The following is a 22525-nucleotide window of genomic DNA, read 5'->3' as shown; positions in this document are numbered from 1 at the left end:
AGGACTAGAGTACAAGGGGGCAGATGTTAGGTTGCAGCTATACGAAACCCTGGTTAAACCACACCTGGAGTACTGTGAGCAGTTCTGGGCACCGCATCTTCGGAAGGTCATATTGGCCTTGGAGGGAGTGCAGCGTAGGTTTACTAGAATGATACCCAGACTTCAAGGGTTAAGTTACAAGGAGAGATTACACAAATTGGGATTGTATTCTCTAGAGTTTAGAAGGTTAAGGGGTGATCTGATCGAAGTTTATAAGATATTAAGGGGAACGGATAGGGTGGATAGAGAGAAACTATTTCCGCTGGTTGGGGATTCTAGGAGTAGGGGGCACAGTCTAAAAATTAGAGCCAGACCTTTCAGGAGTGAGATTAGAAAACATTTCTACACATAAGGGTGGTAGAAGTTTGGAACTCTCTTCCGCAAACGGCAATTGATACTAGCTCAATTGCTAAATTTAACTCTGAGATAGATAGCTTTTTGGCAACAAAAAGTATTGAGGGACATGGGCCAAAGTCAGGTGTGTGGAGTTAGATCACAGATCAGCCATGATCTTATCAAATGACGGAGGAAGCACGAGGGGCTGAATGGCCTACTCCTGTTCCTATGTTCCTAAAACTCTCCAGTGGCTGGAGTCACACCTAGCACAAAGGAAGATGGTAGTGGTTGTTGGAGGCCAATCATCTCAGCCCCAGGACTTGCTGCAGGAGTTCCTCAGGGCAGTGTCCTAGGCCCAACCATCTTCTGCTGCTTCATCAATGACCTTCCCTCCATCAAAAGGTCAGAAACAGGGGTGTTCGCTGATGATTGCACTGTGTTCAGTTCCATTCGCAACCCCTCAGATCATGAAGCTGTCCATGCCCGCATGCAGCAAGACCTGGACAACATCCAGTCTTGCGCTGATAAGTGGCAAGTAACATTCGCGCCAGACAATTGCCAGGCAATGACCATCTCCAACAAGAAAGAGTCTAACCACCTCCCCTTGACATTCAACGGCATTACCATCACCAAATCCCCCACCATCAACATCCTGGGGCTCACCATTAACCAGAAACTTAACTGAACCAGCCACATAAATACTGTGGCTACAAGAGCAGGTCAGAGGCTGGGTATTCTGCGGCGAGTGACTCATCTCCTGACTCCCCAAAGCCTTTCCACCATCTACAAGGCACAAGTCAGGAGTGTGATGGAATACTCTCCACTTGCCTGGATGAGTGCAGCTCCAACAACACTCAAGAAGCTCCATCCAGGACAAAGCAGCCGGCTTGATTGGCACCCCATCCACCACCCTAAACATTCACTCCCTTCACCATCGGCGCACTGTGGCTGCAGTGTGTACCATCCACAGGATGCACTGCAGCAACTCGCCAAGGCTTCTTCGACAGCACCTCCCAAACCCGCGGCCTCTACCACCTAGAAGGACAAGAGCAGTAGGCACATGGGAACAACACTACCTGTACATTCCCCTCCAAGTCACACACCATCCCGACTTGGAAATATATCGCGTTCCTTCATCGTCGCTGGGTCAAAATCCTAGAACTCCCTACCTAACAGCATTGTGGGAGAACCTTCACCCCACGGACTGCAGCGGTTCAAGAAGGCGGCTCACCACCACCTTCTCAAGGGCAAGTAGGGATGGGCAATAAATGCTGGCCTTGCCAGCGACGCCCACATCCCATGAACAAATGAAAAAAAATGGCAGACTAGTCAAAGAAGTAAAAGCCCATGGGATCCAATATTGGGTCAGTGGCAGGAAGCAAAGGGTAATGGTTGACGGGTATTTTTGCCATTGGAAGGCTGTTTCCAGTGGGGGCCCGCAAGGCTCAGTAGTAGGTCCCTTACTTTTTGTGGTATATATTGATGATTTGGACTTGAACGTGGGAGGCTTGATTATAAAGTTTGCAGATGATACAAAAATTGGCCATCTGGTTGATAGTGTGGAGGAAAGCTGTAAACTGCAGGAAGATATCAATGGACTGGTCAGGTGGGCAGAAAAGTGGCAAATGGAATTCAATCCAGAGAAATGTGATGTAATGCATTTGGGGAGGGCAAACAAGGCAAGAGAGTACACAATAAATGGGAGGATACTGAGAGGTATAGAACAACAAAGGGACCTTGAAGTGCATGTCCACAGATCCCTGAAGGTAGCAGGAAAGGTAGATAAGGTGGTTAAAAAGGCATACGGAATACCTTCCTTTATTAGTCGCGGCTTAGAATATAAGAGCAGGGAGGTTATGCTGGAACTGTATAAAACATTGGTCAGGCCACAGCTTGAGTACTGCGTACAGTTCTGGTCACCACATTACAGGAAAGATGCGATTGTACTCGAGAGGGTACAGAGGAGATTTACGAGGATGTTGCCAAGGCTGGAGAATTTTAGCTGTGAGAAAAGATTGGATAGGCTGGGGTTGTTTTCTTTGGAACAAAGAAGGTGGCAGGGAGATTTAATTGAGGTATATGAAATTATTACGGGAGTAGACAGAGTGGATAGGGAGGACCTATTTCCCTTAGCAGAGGGGTCAGTGAGCAGGTTGCATAGATTTAAAGTAATTGGTGGAAGGATTAGAGGGGAGCTGAAGAGAATTTTTTTCACCCAGAGGGTGGTGTGGGTCTGGAACTCACTGCCTGAAAGGGTGGTAGAGGCAGAAACCCTCAACTCATTTAAAAAGTACTCGGATGTGCACATGAAGTGCCGTAACCTACAGGGCTACGGACCAAGTGCTGGAAAGTGGGATTAAGCTGGATAGCTCTTTTTCGGCCGGTAGGGCCATGATGGGCCGAATGGCCTCCTTCTTTGCCGTAACTTTCTATAATTCTATGAAAAGAACATCTATACTAGTCACCTATACAGTCTACTCATAGTATGAAGTTCTTTTCTTTGCAGTAAAAATCGAACAACAACTTGCATTTATATAGCGCCTTTAACATAGTAAAACGTCCCAAGGCGCTTCACAGGAGCAATTATCAAACAAAATTTGACACCGAGCCACATAAGGAGTTATTAGGACAGGTAACCAAAAGCTTGATCAAAGAGGTAGATTTTAAGGAGCATCTGAAAAGGAGGAGAGGTAGAGAGGCGGAGAGGTTTCGGGAGGGAATTCCAAAGCTGAGGGCTTAGTCAGCTGAAGGCACAGCCACCAATGGTGGAGTGATGAAAATTGGGGATGCGCAAGAGGCTAGAATTGGAGGAGCGCAGAGATCTCGGAGGATTATAAGGCTGGAGGAGGTTACAGAGATAGGAAGGGGAGAGGCCCTGGAAGGATAGGAAAACAAGGATAAGAATTTTTAAATCAAGACATTGCCAGACAGGGAGCTAATATATGTCAGCGAGCACAGGGGTGATGGGTGAATGGGTTGTGGTGTGAGTTAGGATACGGGTAGCAGAACAATCTAATAATTTGAATTAAGCATCATAGATCACAAAGCAAAGTGGGAATTTTTGACTTATTAGATATTTTGAATTATTAGATATCTTTGACTTATTAGATATTTTGAATTAAGAGGAACAGGCTGTAACCTTTTCACATTCATTGGTTAAGTTATACAAACCCAAGACTGCTATTCGATGGGAATTATGGATCTTGCTGGTGAATTTAAATGCATCTACGCCAGCAATGCAGACGCCCCAAAGTTCTTCACTAAAATTTTCCTACTGTGAAATCAGTGCTATATTAACCTCCTAAGTTTAACTAATTACAGTAGTAAATTATACCATAAAAGGCATGACATTTCTGACCATATTCTACTGATACTTAGGGGACACTGGATTCCCTTCCATTTCTTGGCCTGACCCAAAGTAGCATATGAACGAATGGCAAATTTGTTTCTTGGCCATCTTAATTGTCTCCTATTTCTTAAAGAAAATATGGCATTATAACAGAGGAATGCACCCCAGGGTGGAGAATTTGGCATTGTAAGCTTTTGGTAACCTGTCCTAATATCTCCTTATGTGGCTCAGTGTCAAATTTTGTTTGACAATGCTCCTGTGAAGCGCCTTGGGTCATTTTCCTACATTAAAGGAGCGATATAAATGCAAGTTGTTGTGGTTGATGTTGGTATTGCACTCAAAACAAAATTATTTCATGCATGAAAAGAGTTCGGGTGATCTAACTGATGCATTTAAGCTGATTAAAAGATTTAATGGAGATGGAGAGAACCTATTTCCTCTGGTGGGAGAGTCCGGAACAAGGGAGCATAATCGTAAAATTAGAGCCAGGCTGTTCAGGGGTGATGTCAGGAAGCACTTCTTCACACAAAGGGTAGTGGAAATCTGGAACTCTCTTCCCCCAAAAAGCTGTTGAGATCGGGGGTCAATTGAAAATTTCAAAACTGAGATCAATAGATTTTTGTTAGGTAAGGGTATTAAGGATTACGGAACCAAGGCAGGTAGATGGAGTTAAGATACAGATCCGCCATGATCTAACAGCGGAACATGCTCGAGAGGCTGAATGGCCAACTCCTCTTCCTATGTTCCTAACTCTGCATATTATTACTGGGTCTTCGTGGCTACTAACAGTAGCAAATCCCTTAACTTTATTTTCAGGTTCCAGTTTGCAGCTAAACTGATTGAACAAAGCATGTTGTGCCTCATTAAGTCTGGTGTTCAGACTGCTATTTAATGGAGGTTTCACTATTGATTCGTTTTAATAAAACAGATTTGAGGAACTAACGTCTTGGATTAAAATAGAAAATGACAAAATAGCAGTAACTGCAATGTGGTTACAGCTGGATCATGATAAACAGTAAATCTGGATGGAAATTATGCAATTTGAGTGTAATTCCAGTGTGCGGGGTTGAAAGGTAGGCCAGAACCCAGATCTGCTGGATTTCTGCACCTTTTACAGAGCCCAACAATTGAGTTGGGGAAGAAGTGAGTACTTCTTCTGCCTGCATCCTCTTAGGTCGTACATGCAGTTTTGGATGTCTAGAGACGTTCCTGGGTTATCCTATAAATCCAACCAGATGTGCCCAATTGGCCCCGATGGGCCTACATCTGCTAAGAGTAGCTTGAAGTTCCATTTTAGGCTTTAAGTAGATCCCAAAGTTTAAAAAAACAGGCAAACAGCAATCAATCCTAGAGGGATCGACTGCCATTGCACACAGAGATGGATGTGACTGGACAGGAATTTAAATAACTTTTGACAGCTTTTCTTCTTTGGTCCAAGGTGCCTCTTGCTCCCCCTCTTGGAGTGGCGTGGTGCCGCTCTGAGTTTCCACTGCCTCTGTGGGGCAGGCGTCCACTTGCGTCATTACAGGTGCAGGTGCCCGCTCTTATTATTTAAATCACCCCATCATTGGAACGAGTCAGGGCCAAGTGAAGTATCAAAACACCAGCATTTAAAAAGAGAAGTGGTCCAAACTGAATCTCTTTAGAAAAGTCGTATCAAGACACAGCTGTAACTTTATAGGAGAAAGCAGTCCCAAATATGGCATTATGGGGTGTATTTTCCGAATAGCAAAGTGCAGCAAGACAATGGTGCACAGAAGGTTTCATGCCTGTCATACTCTGCAAGGTTGTTCTCCCTCTTAATTTCATTTTTGAGCTTCTTTATACATTCAAAGCGACTTCCCAGCATTCAATCCACCAGTCACTAGAAGCTTGCAGGCTGGGAAGGTTGCCACAGTCACTTAAAGGCCTGCAGCAACTTTTTAAGGAAAAAGGGTTTTGGGTAGTTTTCAGTCAGGGCTGCAGAGGGCAATCTTGTTTTCCTAGAAGAAGCCATTCTACAAGTGTACATTCTCATTCAAATAAACCAGGCACAGAGGATGGTCTTAAAATAAAAGAATCATTACTGCTGCTGGGGGAATGAGTATTAACCTGCAAGATCATGCAGTTCACAACTACGTGGAGTTTGTGTTTCAGAGGCCCAGATGATCACATGGGCAGCATTAATAACCTCCTAGACTTCGGGAAACGTGCAAAATGAAAGAATTGCAGAGTTCTTCCATTTTGCTGTTGCTGTTCCACGGGGAAACAGGGGTTTGCCGTCATGAACAAAGCATCAGTATCCTGCATGGTGCATCTGTGCACTGCAGTTTGACTGGTGTTCCAAATGTTCCCTGCAGTAGCCTGGAAAGACCCAGAGACATAGAGGCTCATGGCGGTTGTAACATCGCATTGCTATCCCTATGGTAGAGGATGTATGCTTGCCGCAGATGTCACAACTCTGTTGTGGTCTCTCTCATGAATCTGAGCCTGCATACACAGTACAACAACAACAACTTGCATTTATATAGCGCCTTTAATGTAGTAAAACGTCCCAAGACGCTTCACAGGAGCGTTACCGGACAAAATTTGACACTGGGCCACATAAGGAGGTATTAGGTCCGGTGACCAAAAGCTTGGTCAAAGAGGTAAGTTTTAGGAGCAACTTAAAGGAGGAGAGAGAGGTAGAGAGACGGAGAGGTTTAAGGAGGGAATTCCAAAGCTGAGGGCTTAGTCAGCTGAATGCACGGCCGCCAATGGCGGAGCGATGAAAATTGGGGATGCACAAGAGGCTAGAATTGGAGGAGCGCAGAGATCTCGGAGGATTATAAGGCTGGAGAAGGTTACAGAGATAGGGAGGGGAGAGGCCCTGGAGGGATTTGAAAACAAGGATGAGAATTTTAAAATCGAGGCGTTCCCTGACCAGGAGCCAATGTAGGTCAGCAAGCACAGGGGTGATGGGTGAACGGGACGGTGCAATTTGGGATACCATAAGACCATAAGAGATAGGAGAAGCGGTAGGCCATTCAGCCCCTCGAGCCTGCTCCACTAATATACGGGCAGCAGAGTTTTGGATGAACTCAAGTTTATGGAGGGTGAAAGATGGGAGGCCGACCAGGAGAGCACTGGAATAGTCCAGTCTGGAGATGACAAAGGCATGGATGAGGGTTTCAGCAGTAGATGAGCTGAGGCTGGGGCGGAGATGGGCAATGTTACTGAGATGGAAGTAAGCGATCTTGGTGATGGAAAAGGTATGTGGTCGGAAGCTCATCTCAGGGTCAAATAGGATACCATAGTTGCGAACGGTCTGGTTCAGCCTCAGACAGTAACCAGGGAGAGGGATGGAGTTGGTGACTAGGGAACAGAGTTTGCAGCGGGGACCAAAGACAATGGCTTCGTCTCCCCAATATTTAGTTGGAGGAAATTTTTGCTCATCCAGTACTGGATGTCGAACAAGCAATGTGACAAATGAGAGACAGCAGAGGGATCAAGGGAGGTGGTTGTGAGGTAGAGATGAGTGTCGTCAGCATACATGTGGAATCTGACCTAGTGTTTTCAGATGATGTCGCCGAGGGGCAGCATGTAGATGAGAAATAGGAGGGGGCCAAGGATAGATCCTTGGGGGACTCCAGAGGTAACGGTGCTGGAGCAGGAAGAGAAGTCATTGCAGGTGATTCATTGCAGGTGATACTCTGGCTACGACTGGCTAGATAACAATGGAACCAGACAAGTGCAGTCCCACCCAGCTGGACGACGGAGGAGAGGCGTTGGGAGAGGATAATGTGGTCAACCGTGTCAAAGGCTGCAGACAGATCGAGAAGGATGAGGAGGGATAGTTTACCACAGTCACTTAGAATGTCATTTGTGACTTTGATAAGGGCCGTTTCAGTGGCAGCGGCCTGATGAGGGATTCAAACATGGAGTTGCGGGAAAGATGGGCACGGATTTGGGAGGCAACAACACGTTCAAGGACCTTGGAGAGGAAAGGGAGGTTGAAGATGGGTCACTAGTTTGCAAGGACAGAGGGGTCAAAGGTGGGTTTTTTGAGGAGGGGGTGATGACAGCAGATTTGAAGGGGAGGGGGCTGTTAACAATATCAGCTAACATGGGGGCCACGAAGGGAAGTTGGGTGATCAGCATCTTAGTGGGAATAAGATTGAGGGAGCAGGAGGTGGGTGTCATGGTCAAGATGAGAAGGGAGATAGGAGAGAAACTAGAGAAAGATGTGAGTTTAGGGCTAGGGCAGGAGGGAACCGTAAGGGAAATTTGGCTCGGTGGGTTAGGGGAAGGGAGGGAAGCGGCAAAGGCAGCTGAATGGATGGTCTCAATCTTAGTGACGGACCACCCGGCGAAGGCAAACCAAGCCCAGTCGACCCTGCAAAGTCCTCCTCACGAACATCTGGGGACTTGTGCCAAAATTGGGAGAGCTGTCCACAGACAAGTCAAGCAACAGCCTGACATAGCCATACTCACAGAATCAGACCTTTCAGCCAACATCCCAGACGCTTCCATCACCATCCCTGGGTATGTCCCAACGGCAGGACAGACCCACCAGAGGTGGCGGTACAGTGATATACAGTCAGGAGGGAGTGGCCCTGGGAGTCCTCAACATTGACTCTGGACCCCATGAAATCTCATGGCATCAGGTCAAACATGGGTAAGGAAACCTCCTGCTGATTACCACCTACCGCCCTCCCTCAGCTGATGAATAAGTCCTCCTCCAAGTTGAACACCACTTGGAGGAAGCACTGAGGGTAGCAAGGGCACAGAATGTACTCTGGGTGGGGGACTTCAATGTCCATCACCAAGAGTGGCTCAGTAGCACCACTACTGACCGAGCTGGCCGAGTCCTGAAGGAACATAGCTGCCAGACTAGGCCTGCGGCAGGTGGTGAGAGAACCAACACGAGGGAAAAACTTACTTGACCTCGTCCTCACCTAATCTACCTGTCGCAAATGCATCTGTCCATGATGGACAGCCACCGCACAGTCCTCATGGAGACGAAGTCCCGCCTTCGCACTGAGGACACCATCCAAGTGTTGTGTGGCACTACCACCGTGCTAAATGGGATAGTTTCGGAACAAATCTAGCAGCTTGAAACTGAGCAATCATGAGGCGCTGTGGGCCATCAACAGCAGCAGAACTGCATTCCAGCACAATCTGTAACCTCATGGCCCGGCATATTCCTCACTCTACCATTACCAACAAGCCAGGGGATCAACCCTGGTTCAATGAGGAGTGTAGAAGAGCATGCCAGGAGCAGCACCAGGCGTACCTAAAAATGAGGTGCCAACCTGGTGAAGCTACAACTCAGGACGACAAGCATGCTAAACAGCGGAAGCAACATGCTTTTGACAGAGCTAAGCGATTCCACAACCAATGGATTAGATCAAAGCTCTGGAGTCCTGCCACATCCAGTCGTGAATGGTGGTGGACAATTAAACAATTAACGGGAGGAGGAGGCTCTGCAAACATTCCCATCCTCAATGATGGCGGAGTCCAGCAAGTGAGTGCAAAAGACAAAGCTGAAGCGTTTGCAACCATCTTCAGCCAGAAGTGCCGAGTGGATGATCCATCTCGGCCTCCGCCCGATATCCCCACCATCACAGAAGCCAGTCTTCAGCTAATTCGATTCACTCCACGTGATAGCAAGAAACAGCTGAGTGCACTGGATATAGCAAAGGCTATAGGCCCCGACAACATCCCAGCTGTAGTGCTGAAGACTTGTGCTCCAGAACTAGCTGCGCCTCTAGCCAAGCTGTTCCGTACAGCTACAACACTGGCATCTACCCGACAATGTGGAAAATTGCCCAGCTATATCCTGTCCACAAAAAGCAGGACAAATTCAATCCGGCCAATTACCGCCCCATCAGTCTACTCTCGATCATCAGCAAAGTGATGGAAGGTGTCGTCGACAGTGATATCAAGCGGCACTTACTCACCAATAACCTGCTCACCAATGCTCAGTTTGGGTTCCGCCAGGACCATTCGGCTCCAGACCTCATTACAGCCTTGTCCAAACATGGACAAAAGAGCTGAATTCCAGAGGTGAGGTGAGAGTGACTGCCCTTGACATCAAGGCAGCATTTGACCGAGTGTGGCACCAAGGAGTCCTCGTAAAATTGAAGTCAATGGGAATCGGGGGAAAAACTCTCCAGTGGCTGGAGTCATACCTAGCACAAAGGAAGATGGTAGTGGTTGTTGGAGGCCAATCATCTCAGCCCCAGGGCATTGCAGCAGGAGTTCCTCAGGGCAGTGTCCTAGGCCCAACCATCTTCAGCTGTTTCATCAATGATCTTCCCTCTATCATAAGGTCAGAAACGGGGATGTTCGCTGATGATTGCACAGTGTTCAGTTCCATTCGCAACCCCTCAGATAATGAAGCAGTCCAAGCCTGCATGCAGCAAGACCTGGACAACATCCAGGCTTGGGCTGATTAGTGGCAAGTAACATTAGTGCCAGATAAGTGCCAGGCAATGACCATCTCCAACAAGAGAGAGTCTAACCACCTCCCCATGTCATTCAACGGCATTACCATCGCCGAATCCCCCACCATCAACATCCTGGGGGTCACCATTGACCAGAAACTTAACTGGACCAGCCATATAAATACTGTGGCTACAAGAGCAGGTCAGAGGCTAGGTATTCTGCAGCGAGTGACTCATCTCCTGACTCCCCAAAGCCTTTCCACCATCGACAAGGCACAAGTCAGGAGTGTGATGGAATACTCTCCACTTGCCTGGATGAGTGCAGCTCCAACAATACTCAAGAAGCTCGACACCATCCAGGACAAAGCAGCCCGCTTGATTGGCACCCCATCCACCACCCTAAACATTCACTCCCCTCACCACCGGCGCACAGTGGCTGCAGTGTGTACCATCCAAGGATGCACTGCAGCAACTCGCCAAGACTTCTTCGACAACACCTCCCAAACCCGCGACCTCTACCACCTAGAAGGACAAGAGCAGCAGGTACATGGGAACAACACCACCTGCACGTTCCCCTCCAAGTCACACACCATCCCGACTTGGAAATATATCCAAGAGACTCTGCCGCCGTACCTCTCGCACACTCCGCAACCATCTCATACACCAACTCTACAGCAGACGCCACAACCTCGAAACCAAGATAGAGTCCATACTCTCAACCTGTACTCAGGACACAGCAGACCAGCTACGTTATACCGCCAAACAGACGAGGCAACGGAACTACGCTGCCTACATGAAAACCAAGAGCAGGAAGCTTGAGAAACTCGGCATCACCACCAGCAACGACCAAGCTTCCCCTGGTACCACGGTTGCAACCACAGGGAAGTCTATTGTCAATTTATCCGACCACACCCTTCAACCAGACGAAATCGAAGTTCTCAGCCGAGGGCTCAATTTCTGCCCCACTACCAAAATGGACCCCACTAGTCTCGCGGCGGACACAGAGGAATTCATCAGGAGAATGAGGCTCCGGGAATTCTACCACAAACCCCAAGATTTCAGCAGCGAACCCAATGAGACAATCGACGATCCGGAACAGCAGACAGAGGGATCCGCGGTACAGCAACCGAAGAGGAAAGAGTCAAACTGGACTCCTCAGGAGGGTCGCTGCCCTCAGCTGGACATGTATGCTCAAGCTGTCAGGAAATGCGTCAATGCCAGATTCATCAGCCGCACTCAGAAGACAGTCCAGAATGTCACCCGAGCACAACGCAACGCCATCAACGCTCTCAAGACCAACCGCAACATCGTCATCAAACCAGCGGACAAAGGAGGAGCCATAGTCATACAGAACAGAACGGACTATTGCAAAGAAGCATACCGACAACTGGACAACCAGGAACACTACAGACGGTTACCCGCAGATCCGACCAAAGAACACACCCACCAGCTCAACAAACTGATCAAGACCTTCGATCCAGACCTTCAAAGCATCCGACGCACTCTCATCCCACGTAATCCCCGCGTGGGAGACTTCTACTGCCTCCCAAAGATACACAAAGCCAACACACCCGGACGTCCCATCGTATCAGGCAACGGAACCCTGTGTGAGAACCTCTCTGGATACATCGAGGGCATCCTGAAACCCATCGTACAGGGAACCCCCAGCTTCTGTCGCGACACTACAGACTTCCTACAAAAACTCAGTACCCACGGACCAGTTGAACCAGGAACACTTCTCACCACGATGGACGTCTCGGCACTATACACCAGTATCCCCCACGATGACGGCATCGCTGCGACAGCATCAATACTCAACACCAACAACAGCCAATCTCCGGAAGCCATCCTACAACTCATCCGCTTCATCCTGGATCACAATGTCTTCACCTTCGATAACCAGTTCTTTACCCAAACACACGGAACAGCCATGGGGACCAAATTCGCACCCCAATACGCCAACATTTTCATGCACAAGTTCGAGCACGACTTCTTCACTGCACAAGACCTCCAACCAACACTATACACCAGATACATCGACGACATTTTCTTTCTATGGACCCACGGCAAGGAATCACTAAAGAGACTACACGATAACATCAACAAGTTCCATCCCACCATCAAGCTCACCATGGACTACTCCTCAGAATCAGTTTCTTTCTTGGACACACGAATCTCCATCAAAGACGGGCACCTCAGCACCTCACTCTACCGCAAGCCCACGGACAACCTCACGATGCTCCACTTTTCCAGCTTCCACCCTAACCACGTCAAAGAGGCCATCCCCTATGGACAGGCCCTGCGAATACACAGGATCTGCTCAGACGAGGAGGAACGCGATGGACACCTACAGACGCTGAAAGACGCCCTAGTAAGAACGGGATATGACGCTCGACTCATCGATCGACAGTTCCGACGGGCCACAGCAAAAAATCGCATAGACCTCCTCAGGAGACTAACACGGGACGCAACCAACAGAGTACCCTTTGTCGTCCAGTACTTCCCCGGAGCGGAGAAACTACGCCATGTTCTCCGCAGCCTTCAACATGTCATCAATGAGGACAAACACCTCGCTATGGCCATCCCCACACCTCCACTACTCGCCTTTAAACAGCCACCCAACCTCAAACAGACCATCGTTCGCAGCAAATTACCTAGCTTTCAAGAGAACAGCGTCCACGACGCCACACAACCCTGCCACGGTAACCTCTGCAAGACATGCCAGATCATCGACACAGATACCACCATCACACGAGAGGACACCACCCACCAGGTGCATGGTTCATACTCCTGTGACTCGGCCAACGTTGTCTACCTCATACGTTGCAGGAAAGGATGCCCCAGAGCATGGTACATTGGCGAGACCATGCAGACGCTGCGACAACGGATGAACGGACACCGCGCAACAATCGCCAAACAGGAGGGTTCCCTCCCAGTCGGGGAACACTTCAGCAGTCATGGACATTCATCCACCGACCTTCGGGTAAGCATACTCCAAGGCGGCCTTCGAGACACACGACAACGCAAAATCGTCGAGCAGAAATTGATAGCCAAGTTCCGCACCCATGAGGACGGCCTCAACCGGGATCTTGGGTTCATGTCACGCTACACGTTACCCCACCAGCGAACAAATGTTATCTGTTTTTAATATAATGGGTCATTTGCTGGCTCTCTCTGCCTTCCGGATGTTTCTGCCTCTCTCTGTTTTTTTTCTCTGTTTTTTTTCCCTGTTTGTTTTTTTGTTGAATGTGTATTCGGGGGTTCTGCAGGTGACACCTCTCTGTCTGAACACGGTGATTGCCTTGGCAACGGGCAGTTGCAGGGGCAGTCTGTAAACACCATGTATTGTTCTATATGTATAAATGCGTAGGCTTCAAGGAGCTCCTGAAACATTTACCTGAGGAAGGAGGAAGTCTCCGAAAGCTTGTGAATTTAAAATAAAATTGCTGGACTATAACTTGGTGTTGTAAAATTGTTTACAATTGGAAATATATCGCCATTCCTTCATTGTCGCTGGGTCAAAATCCTGGAACTCCCTTCCTAACAGCACAGTGGGAGAACCTTCACCACATGGACTGTAGCGGTTCAAGAAGGCAGCTCACCACCATCTTCTCAAGGGCAATTAGGGATGGGCAACAAATGCCGGCCTCGCCAGCGACGCTCACATCCCATGAACGAATATTTTAAAAAGTCCATGAGCTCCTTGCACTTTTCGTTGAAGGTGAGGGTTGAGGGGGCAGGGAAGAGGGGTTTAAGAAAACGGTCTGTAGTGGAGAAGAGAAGCCGGGGATTATCTTTGCATTCCAGGATGATCCTGGAATCGTGAGCAGTTTTGGCACAGGAGAGCAGGACTCGATAGTTCTTTATGTGGTCCAGCCAGATCTGGCGATGAATGGCTAAACCAGTTGTCCGCTATAAACGTTCAAGTCTACGTCCCTTGGACTTAAGGGACTGGAGATGAGAGCCATCCCAGGGGGAATGACCAGGTTGAGAGAGAGTAATGGTTTTGATGGGGACAAGGGCATCAAAGGTGGGGGTGAGGGTGTGATTGAGCAGATCAGTAGCTGCAGAAATGTCATGGTGAACGGAGGGCTAAAAGCTAAACAGTTGGGAATTTGAAAGTGCCGTTGTAAGTGACCTGAGGGAGAGTTTTTTTCCAGGGGCGGACAGAGAAGGAAGTGGGGTTGGGAGGGGGAAGGAAGTTGTGGGTGGAAAGGAAGTGATCAGAGATGGCCTTATCTGTGATTGACAAGATGGGAGTAGAGAGGCCACGTGAGATACCAAGATCGAGGGGGTGGTCGTGAATATAGGTAGGGGTGTTTAAATGGAGGGAGAGATTAGGGGAGGATAGGAGGGCAATGAACTCAGAGGAGAGAGAGCATGATGAGTTGAGATGGAGGTTAAAATAACCGAGGATGAGAAGTCGCTCGGTGCAGAGGCTGAGGGAAGAAAGCAGTGATGATGTCTCGGTGAGAAACTTGGCATGGTACTTGGGTGGGCGGTGGGGAACAAGGATTTTAAAGGAGAGGCGAGAGGGGTGGAGCAAGGTGAGATGCTCAAAGGAAGAGAAGGTGCCAGAGGAGTAGGGGACAGACCAAAGTGTGATTTGGTGATAAGGGACTTCAGAAAATCCTGGATGGCTCAGTTGTGCCTGGATTTGTAAACCTGGCTGTGGGTAATAGCAGAGAATAGCTTATCAGCTCTAATGAGGGAAAATATTCCCAACATGTCTTATTTCATTGTATTCATTCTACTGCAAAAAAACTCAGAGGGCTACTCGATTGTATTCTCATTTTACAGAATTTAGTTTGCAGCAATCAAATTCCAGCAGTTCACCTTCAAGGCTTCTTGAAAGGCCAGACCATCACTGGCCTTTAAGATGCACTATTGTATAGGTAGGCTGAGTGCATTGCACATTCCCAGCATCTAGAACATGAAATTACATGAAGACACAATGACATCTAATTTGCATTTAATTGTCAGATGAAACAAAGCTCATGCACATTCTGTGCTAAAGCGACTCCCGCTAGCAGCCGATCAGGTAAAGAAAATTGCAATTTAGCACCCATAGCAGTGTCAGCTGTGGCTCAGGGGTAGCACTCACCTCTGAGACAAAGAGTTGTGGGTTCAAGTCTCATTCCAGGGCATTCAGCACAAAATCTAGGCTGGCACTTCAGAGCAGTACTGAGGGAGTGCTGCACTGTCGGAGATGACACGTTAAACTGAGAACCTGTCTGCCCTCTCAGATGGATGTAAAAGATCCTGTGGCACTACTAGAGCCATGTGGTCAGTGGGGGAACATTTTGGGAACAGCGATCATTGTATCATAAGGTTTAAATTAGCTATGGAAAAGGACAAGGGCCACTCTAAAGTAAAAATACTCAATTGGAGAAGGGCCAATTTCAATGGGATGAGAACGGATATGGCCTGAGTAAATTGGAATCAAAGACTGACAGGTAAAACTGTAAATGAACAATGGTTCATTTAAAGAGGAGATGGTTCGGGTACAGTCTAGATACATTCTCGCGAGGGAGAAAGATAGGGCAGCTAAAACCAGAGCTCCCTGGATGACAAGAGGTAGAGAGTAAGATGAAGCAGAAAAAAGGGGCGTACGACAGATGTCAGACTGATAATACAAGTGAGAACCAGGCTGAATATAGAAGGTTCAGAGGGGAGGCGAAAAAGGAAATAAGTGGGGCAAAGAGAGAGTATGAGAATAGACTGGCGGTTCCGGTACAGCTACAACATTAGCATCTACACGACAAAGCGGAAAATTGCCCAGGTACGTCCTGTCCACAAAAAGCAGGACAAATCCAATCTGGCCAATTACCGCCCCATCGGTCTACTCTCAATCATCAGCAAAGTGATGGAAGGTGTCATCGACAGTGCTATCAAGTGGCACCTGCTCACCAATGCTCAGATTGGGTTCCGTCAGGACCATTTGGCCCCAGACCTCATTACAGCCTTGGTCCCAACATGGACAAAAGAGCCGAATTCCAGAGGTGAGGTGAGAATGACTGCCCTTGACATCAAGGCAGCATTTGACCGAGTGTGGCACCAAGGAGCCCTAGTAAAATTGAAGTCAATGGGAATCAGAGGGAAAACTCTCCAGTGGCTGGAGTCAAACCTGGCACAATGGAAGATGGTAGTGGTTGTTGGAGGCCAATCATCTCAGCCCCAGGACAATGCTGCAGGAGTTCCTCAGGGCAGTGTCCTAGGCCCAACCATCTTTAGCTGCTTCATCGATGACCTTCCCTCCATCATAAGGTCAGAAATGGGGATGTTCGCTGATGATTGCAGAGTGTTCAGTTCCATTCGCAACCCCTCAGGTAATGAAGCAGTCCGAGCCCGCATGCAGGAAGACCTGGACAATATCCAGGCTTGGGCTGATAAGTGGCTAGTACATTCGTGCCAGATAAGTGCCAGGCAATGACCATCTCCAACAAGAGAGAGTCTAACTACCTCCCCATGACATTCAACGGCATTACCATCGCCGAATCCCTCACCATCAACATCCTGGGGGTCACCATTGACCAGAAACTTAACTGAACCAGCCATATAAATACTGTGGCTACAAGAGCAGGTCAGAGGCTGGGTATTCTGCGGCATGTGACTCATCTCCTGACTCCCCAAAGCCTTTCCACTATCTACAAGGCACAAGTCAGGAGTGTGATGGAATACTCTCCACTTGCCTGGATGAGTGCAGCTCCTACAACACTCAGGAAGCTTGACACCATCCAGGACAAAGCAGCCTGCTTGATTGGCACCCCATCCACCATCCTAAACATTTACTCCCTCATCACCGGTGCACTGTGGCTGCAGTGTGTACCATCCACAGGATGCACTGCAGCAACTCACCAAGGCTTCTTCGACAGTACCTCCCAAACCTGCGACAAGGGCAGCAGGCAAATGGGAACAACACCACCTGCACATTCCCCTCCAAGTCACACACCATACTGACTTGGAAATATATCGCCGTTCCTTCATCATCGCTGGGTCAAAATCCTGGAACTCCCTACCTAACAGTACCTTCACCACACGGACTGCAGTGGTTCAAGAAGGTGGCTCATCACCACCTTTTCAAGGGCAATTAGGGATGGGCAATAAATGCTGGCCTTGCCAGCGACGCCCACATCCCATGAATGAATAAAAAAAAACATAAAAGGGAATCCAAAAGACTTCTATAGGCATGTAAACAGTAAACGGGTAGTAAGAGGAGGGGTACGACCAATTAGGGACCAAAAAGATCTACGCATGGAGGCAGAGGGCATGGCTAAGGTACTAAATGAGTACTTTGCATCTGTCTTTACCAAGGAAGAAGATGCTGCCAAAATCACAGTAAGTGAAGAGGTAGATGAGATACTGGATGGACTAAAAATTGATAAAGAGGAGGTACCAGAAAGGCTAGCTGTACTTAAAGTAGATAAGTACTGAAGGAAGCAAGGATGGAAACTGCGGAGGTACTGGCCATAATCTTACAATCATTCTCAGATACAGGGGTGGTGCCAGAGGACTGGAGAATTGCAAATGTTACCCCTTGTTCAAAAAAGGGTGTAAGGATAAACCCAGCAACTACAGGCCAGTCAGTTTAACCTCGGTGGTGGGGAAACTTTTAGAAACGATAATCTGGGACAAAATTAACGGCACTTGGACAAATGTGGATTAATAAAGGTAAGTCTGCACAGATATGTTAAAGGTAAATCGTGTTTAACCAACTTGATTGAGTTTTTTGATGAGGTAACAGTGTGGGTCGATGAGGGCAATGCAGTTGATATGGCATATATGGACTTCCAAAAGGCGTTTGGTAAAGTGCCGCATAATAGGCTTGTTATCAAAGTTGAAATCCATGAAATAAAGGGGGCAGTGGCAGCATGGATATGAAATTGGCTAAGTAATAGGAAACAGAGAGTAGTGGTGAACGGTTGTTTTTCAGACTGGAGGGAGGTATACAGTGGTGTTCTCCAGGGGTCGGTACTAGGACCATTGCTTTTTTTGATATGTATTAATGACTTGGACTTGGGTGTACAGGGCATAATTTCAAAATTTGCAGATGTTGCAAAACTTGGAAGGGTAGTGAACAGTGAGGAGGATAGTAACAGACTTCAAGAGGACATAGACAGGCTGGTGGAATGGGTGGACACGTGGCAGATGAAATTCAAAGCAGAAAATCGTGAAGTGATACATTTCGGTAGGAAGAACGAGGAGAGGCAATATAAACTAAAGAGTACAATTCTAAATGTGGTGCAGGAACAGAGAGATCTGGGGGTATATGTGCACAAATTGTTGAAGGTGGCAGGGCAGATTGAGAAAGCGGTTAAAAAAGCATACGGGATCTTGGGCTTTATAAATAGAGGCATAAGAGTACAAAAGCAAGGAAGTTATGACGAACCTTTATAAAACACTGGTTCGGCCACAACTGGAGTATTGTGTCCAGTTCTGGGCACCGCACTTTAGGAAGGATGTGAAGGCCTTAGAGAGGGAGCAGAAGAGATTTACTAGAACGATTCCAGGGATGAGGGACTTCAGTTACTTGCATTGACTGGAGAAGCTGGGGATGTTCTCCTTAGAGCAGAGAAAGTTGAGGGGAGATTTGATAGAGGTATTCAAAATCATGAAGGATCGGGACAGAGTAGATAGAGAGAAACTGTTCCCATTGGCGGAGGGTCAAGAACCAAAGGACAAAGATTTAAGGTGATTGACAAAAAACTTTTTTACACAGCGAGTTGTTGTGATCTGGAATGCACTGCCCGAGGGGGTGGTGGAGGCAGATTCAATCGTGGCTTTCAAAAGGGAAAAAATTTGCAGGGTTACAGGGAAAGGGCGGTGGAGTGGGACTAGCTGGATTGCTCTTGAAGAGAGCCGGCACGGACTCGACGGACTGAATGGCCTCCTTCCGTGCTGTAACCATTCAATGATTCTAAGAGCAGGGGAGTTCTCCTGGTTTCCTGGCCAATATTTATCCCTTAACCAACACCTAAAAATAAATGATCTGGTCATTATCTCATTGCTGTTTGTGAGACCTTGCTGTGCGCACATTGGCTGCTGCGTTCCCTATGTTACAACAGTGACTGCACTTCAAAAGTACTTCATTGGCTGTAAAGCGCTTTGGGATGTCCTGAGGTCATGAAAGGTGCTATAGAAATATAAGTTCTTTCTTTCTTCTTTAATGTAAAGAACATCTTAAGGCACTTCACAAATATTTATAGCAAAAATGGACCCCGAGCCAGAAATGGAGATGTTTAGAAAAGTAACCAATAGCTTAGTTGAAAAGATGGGTTTTAGAAGACTTTTAAAGGTGGAGAGAGAGGTGAAGAGGTGGAGAGGTCAGGGAAGGAGCTTCAGAGAGTAGCGTCATGATAGTTAAAGACTCGGGATCTAATGATACAGCGAAGGAAGAGGTGATGCGCAAAAGGTCTGAGTCAGAGGAACAGAACATTTGGTGGGGGGGAGGAAATAAAGGACAGAAGGATACTGCAGAAAAAGGGTAGGACACAGCCATGAAGAGATTTATAGACAAGGAAAAAGATTTTTAATTTAATGCATTGGGGAAATGAAGCTAATATAGGTCAGCAAGGATGGAGGTGATGGGTGAGCAGGATTTAGTATGGGATAGGATATGTGTAGCAGAATTTTGGACACAGTGAAGTTAATGGTGGGTGGAGAATGGAAGGGCAGCATGGAGAACATTATAGTGGTGCAATCTGGTGACAAAAACACAAAGATTTCAGCAGCATGAGAGCGGAGGCAGGATCTGTACCTCAAACGATTTACCTGCCTTTGATCCATATCCCTTGATTACTTTACCCAACAAAAATCTGTCGATATCTGTCTTGCAATTTCAATTGTTCTGAATTCCCCCACCAGAGGATATTACCTTCTCTGTACCTACTCTATTGTATGCTTTTATCATTTTGAACACCTCAATTAGATCACCCCTCGACCTTCTGAACTCAAGGGAATACAAGCCAAATTTATGCAACGGGTTGTAATTTAACCCTTTAAGCCCTAATTTAATTTTGGTGAACCTGTACTGTACCCCCTTCAAGGCCAATATATTCTGTTTGAGGTGTGGTGCACAGAACTAAATGCAATACTCCAGCTGGGGTTTGACCAAGGCTCCATACAAATGAAGCATAACTTCCTCCCCTTTGTAGTCCAAAGCTGAACAGGATCAGCCAGATGAGAATTTGAATATAAAACTTGGGAATTGGGCAGACAGGTGGCAGATGAAATTCAATGTAGAGAAATGCAAAATGCTTCACTTGGTGACTAAACATCCAGGAAGGGACGATTGCTTAAATGGAAAGAAAAGAATGTGCATTGGAAATGAAAGAAATCTGGGGGTGCGGATTGGCAATAAATTGAAGCTATCGCAACAATGTTCGTTGGCAGAAAGTAAAGCAAGTCAGATATTGGGATGTATTAAAAGGTCAATACTGAGCCGAAATAATGAGGTAATCCTGCCACTTTATATATCATTGGTGCAACCGCACTTAGAATACTGGTCACCACAGTACAAAAGGGATATTGCAGCTATTGAAAGGATACAGAAGAGAGCAGCCAGCATGATTGAGGGGATTGAGGATGAGAGGGAAGAAGGAAAGGGGTGGGAGGAGAGAAATAACTTGCATTCATATAGCGCCAGTCACATCCTCAGGATGTCCTATTGTGCTTCACAGCCAATTAATTACATATTACATAGAATTAGATAGAATGAACAGCACAGAAACAGGCCTTTCAGCCCAATTGGTCCATACTGGTGTTTGTGCTCCATAGGAGCCTCCTCCCACCCTTCTTCATCTCACCCTATCAGCATAACCTTCTATTCCTTTCTTCCTCATGTGTTTATCTAGCTTCCCATTAAATGCTCTATGCTATTCGCCTCAACTACTCCAACTAGTAACGAGTTCCACATTCTAACCACTCTCTGGGTAAAGAAGTATCTCCTAAATTCATTATTGGATTTATTAGTCACTACCTTTTGAAATGCAATCACAGTTTTGTTGAAGGCAAAAACAGGCAGCCAATGTGTGAACAGCAAGATCCCACAAATCACCAATGACACTAGGAGAACTTCCTGCTCTTCTAAATTGCGACATGAAATTTTTTGAGCTTACCTGAACAAAGAGACAGGCGCTCAAATTAACTTATCATCCAAAAGACAGCAGCTCTGACAATACAGCACTCCCTCAGTACTGCACTTACGTGTCAGCCTTCATCTATGTGCTCAAGTTCTGGAGTGCGTCTTGAACCCACAACCTTCTGACTCAGAGGTTACCACTGCTACCACTGATCCAATTTTTAATTCTTTATGGGAGTTTCTGTACACCATTCCTCTGTGATTTCAGTCTCATAAATCAAATTTATTTGGGGTGATTCAATTTGGCCCCTTTATAGTTTTAACGTTTATAGAGTTTGAAATTAAAAATTATGGAATGGAGTTATAAATAGTATAAATAGACAAGACATGCTCAATTGCTCACTTTCCTCCTTTTTAAAATGTAAAATTAAAAAAATTACATGTCACTAGCACTGCTGTAAAGTACTCAGAATGGGAAATATTTATTTTAAAATAATCTGAAAAAAAAGCCACAAGGGTTTAATAGAATACACTATAAATGGATCATAGAAACAGAACACATATAGAAAACTCTCCTGGATATGCAGGAGCAACATTGCTGGTTACATATCACAAAAGAACCAAAATAATACAAGTGGAGAAAGTTAGTGTCGCTTGAATTTCATTGGTATAAGGCCTGCTACTATTTTTTCATCAGAGAAAGTTTGAAAACAAATAATTTTGCCTTCTTACTGCAAATTCTACCGTATGGGATTATCTTCACCCAGAGTTTGCAATTTGGATTTAAGTCAGAGCATTTGAAAAAGTATGCAAATGACTAGGATAAAGTATGCAAATGACTAGGATAAAAGATTACTTTGGTTCCAATGCCTTTAACCAACAATGTCATAGAATTCTGCAGAATACTAAGTACCAAGATATTTTAAATGTCTTAAATATGCAAAAAGGAGTTTAAAATTAAATATAGTTGACGGAAAGCCCCTAAAATAAAGCTACCACCACAGTGACAAGGTAAACTACTCACTATCATTTGAGGCTTCTCATCCTAATTTATTACTTTTGTACAATCTTATCTCAGGCATCAATCATTTTAATACTGTATGACACCTTATCAAAATGGGGTGATTTTGTAAAGAATATACTGAACTGAACACTCAAGCGCTATTCTTCTGTATGGTCAGATGCAGAAGTATACGTTACCTGTCAACACCTAAAAAAAAAATTCCTTTTAGATCTCTTCAGAAAGAATCATATCACCTTGTTCCACACTTTCAAGAGCCCTGAAAAAGTTTGAGTACAGATTTAATTTAGTCT

At 46.4% G+C, this 22525-nt stretch overlaps 1 protein-coding gene across 6 annotated transcripts in view; it reads right to left on the bottom strand.

Annotated features, from left to right (window-relative positions):
- Positions 1 to 22525, bottom strand: part of LOC137309603 (neurofilament medium polypeptide-like) — a 78703-nt gene that overhangs the window by 29581 nt on the left and 26597 nt on the right. For 3 of the 6 annotated variants that reach the window (XM_067977721.1, XM_067977730.1, XM_067977726.1), the window contains exon 2: positions 22412 to 22491. The exons of the other annotated variants lie outside the window; for them this stretch is intronic. The gene's annotated coding sequence lies outside the window, so the exon portion shown is untranslated. The remainder of the gene's footprint in view (positions 1 to 22411; positions 22492 to 22525) is intronic. 6 annotated transcript variants of the gene reach the window in all.

Source organism: Heptranchias perlo, chromosome 3 (assembly GCF_035084215.1).
Source record: "Heptranchias perlo isolate sHepPer1 chromosome 3, sHepPer1.hap1, whole genome shotgun sequence".
In the NCBI taxonomy this organism is placed as follows: Eukaryota; Metazoa; Chordata; class Chondrichthyes; order Hexanchiformes; family Hexanchidae; genus Heptranchias; species Heptranchias perlo.
The sequence above is the reverse complement of the archived record's forward strand: the minus strand, read 5'-3'. Positions and strand labels throughout refer to the sequence as shown.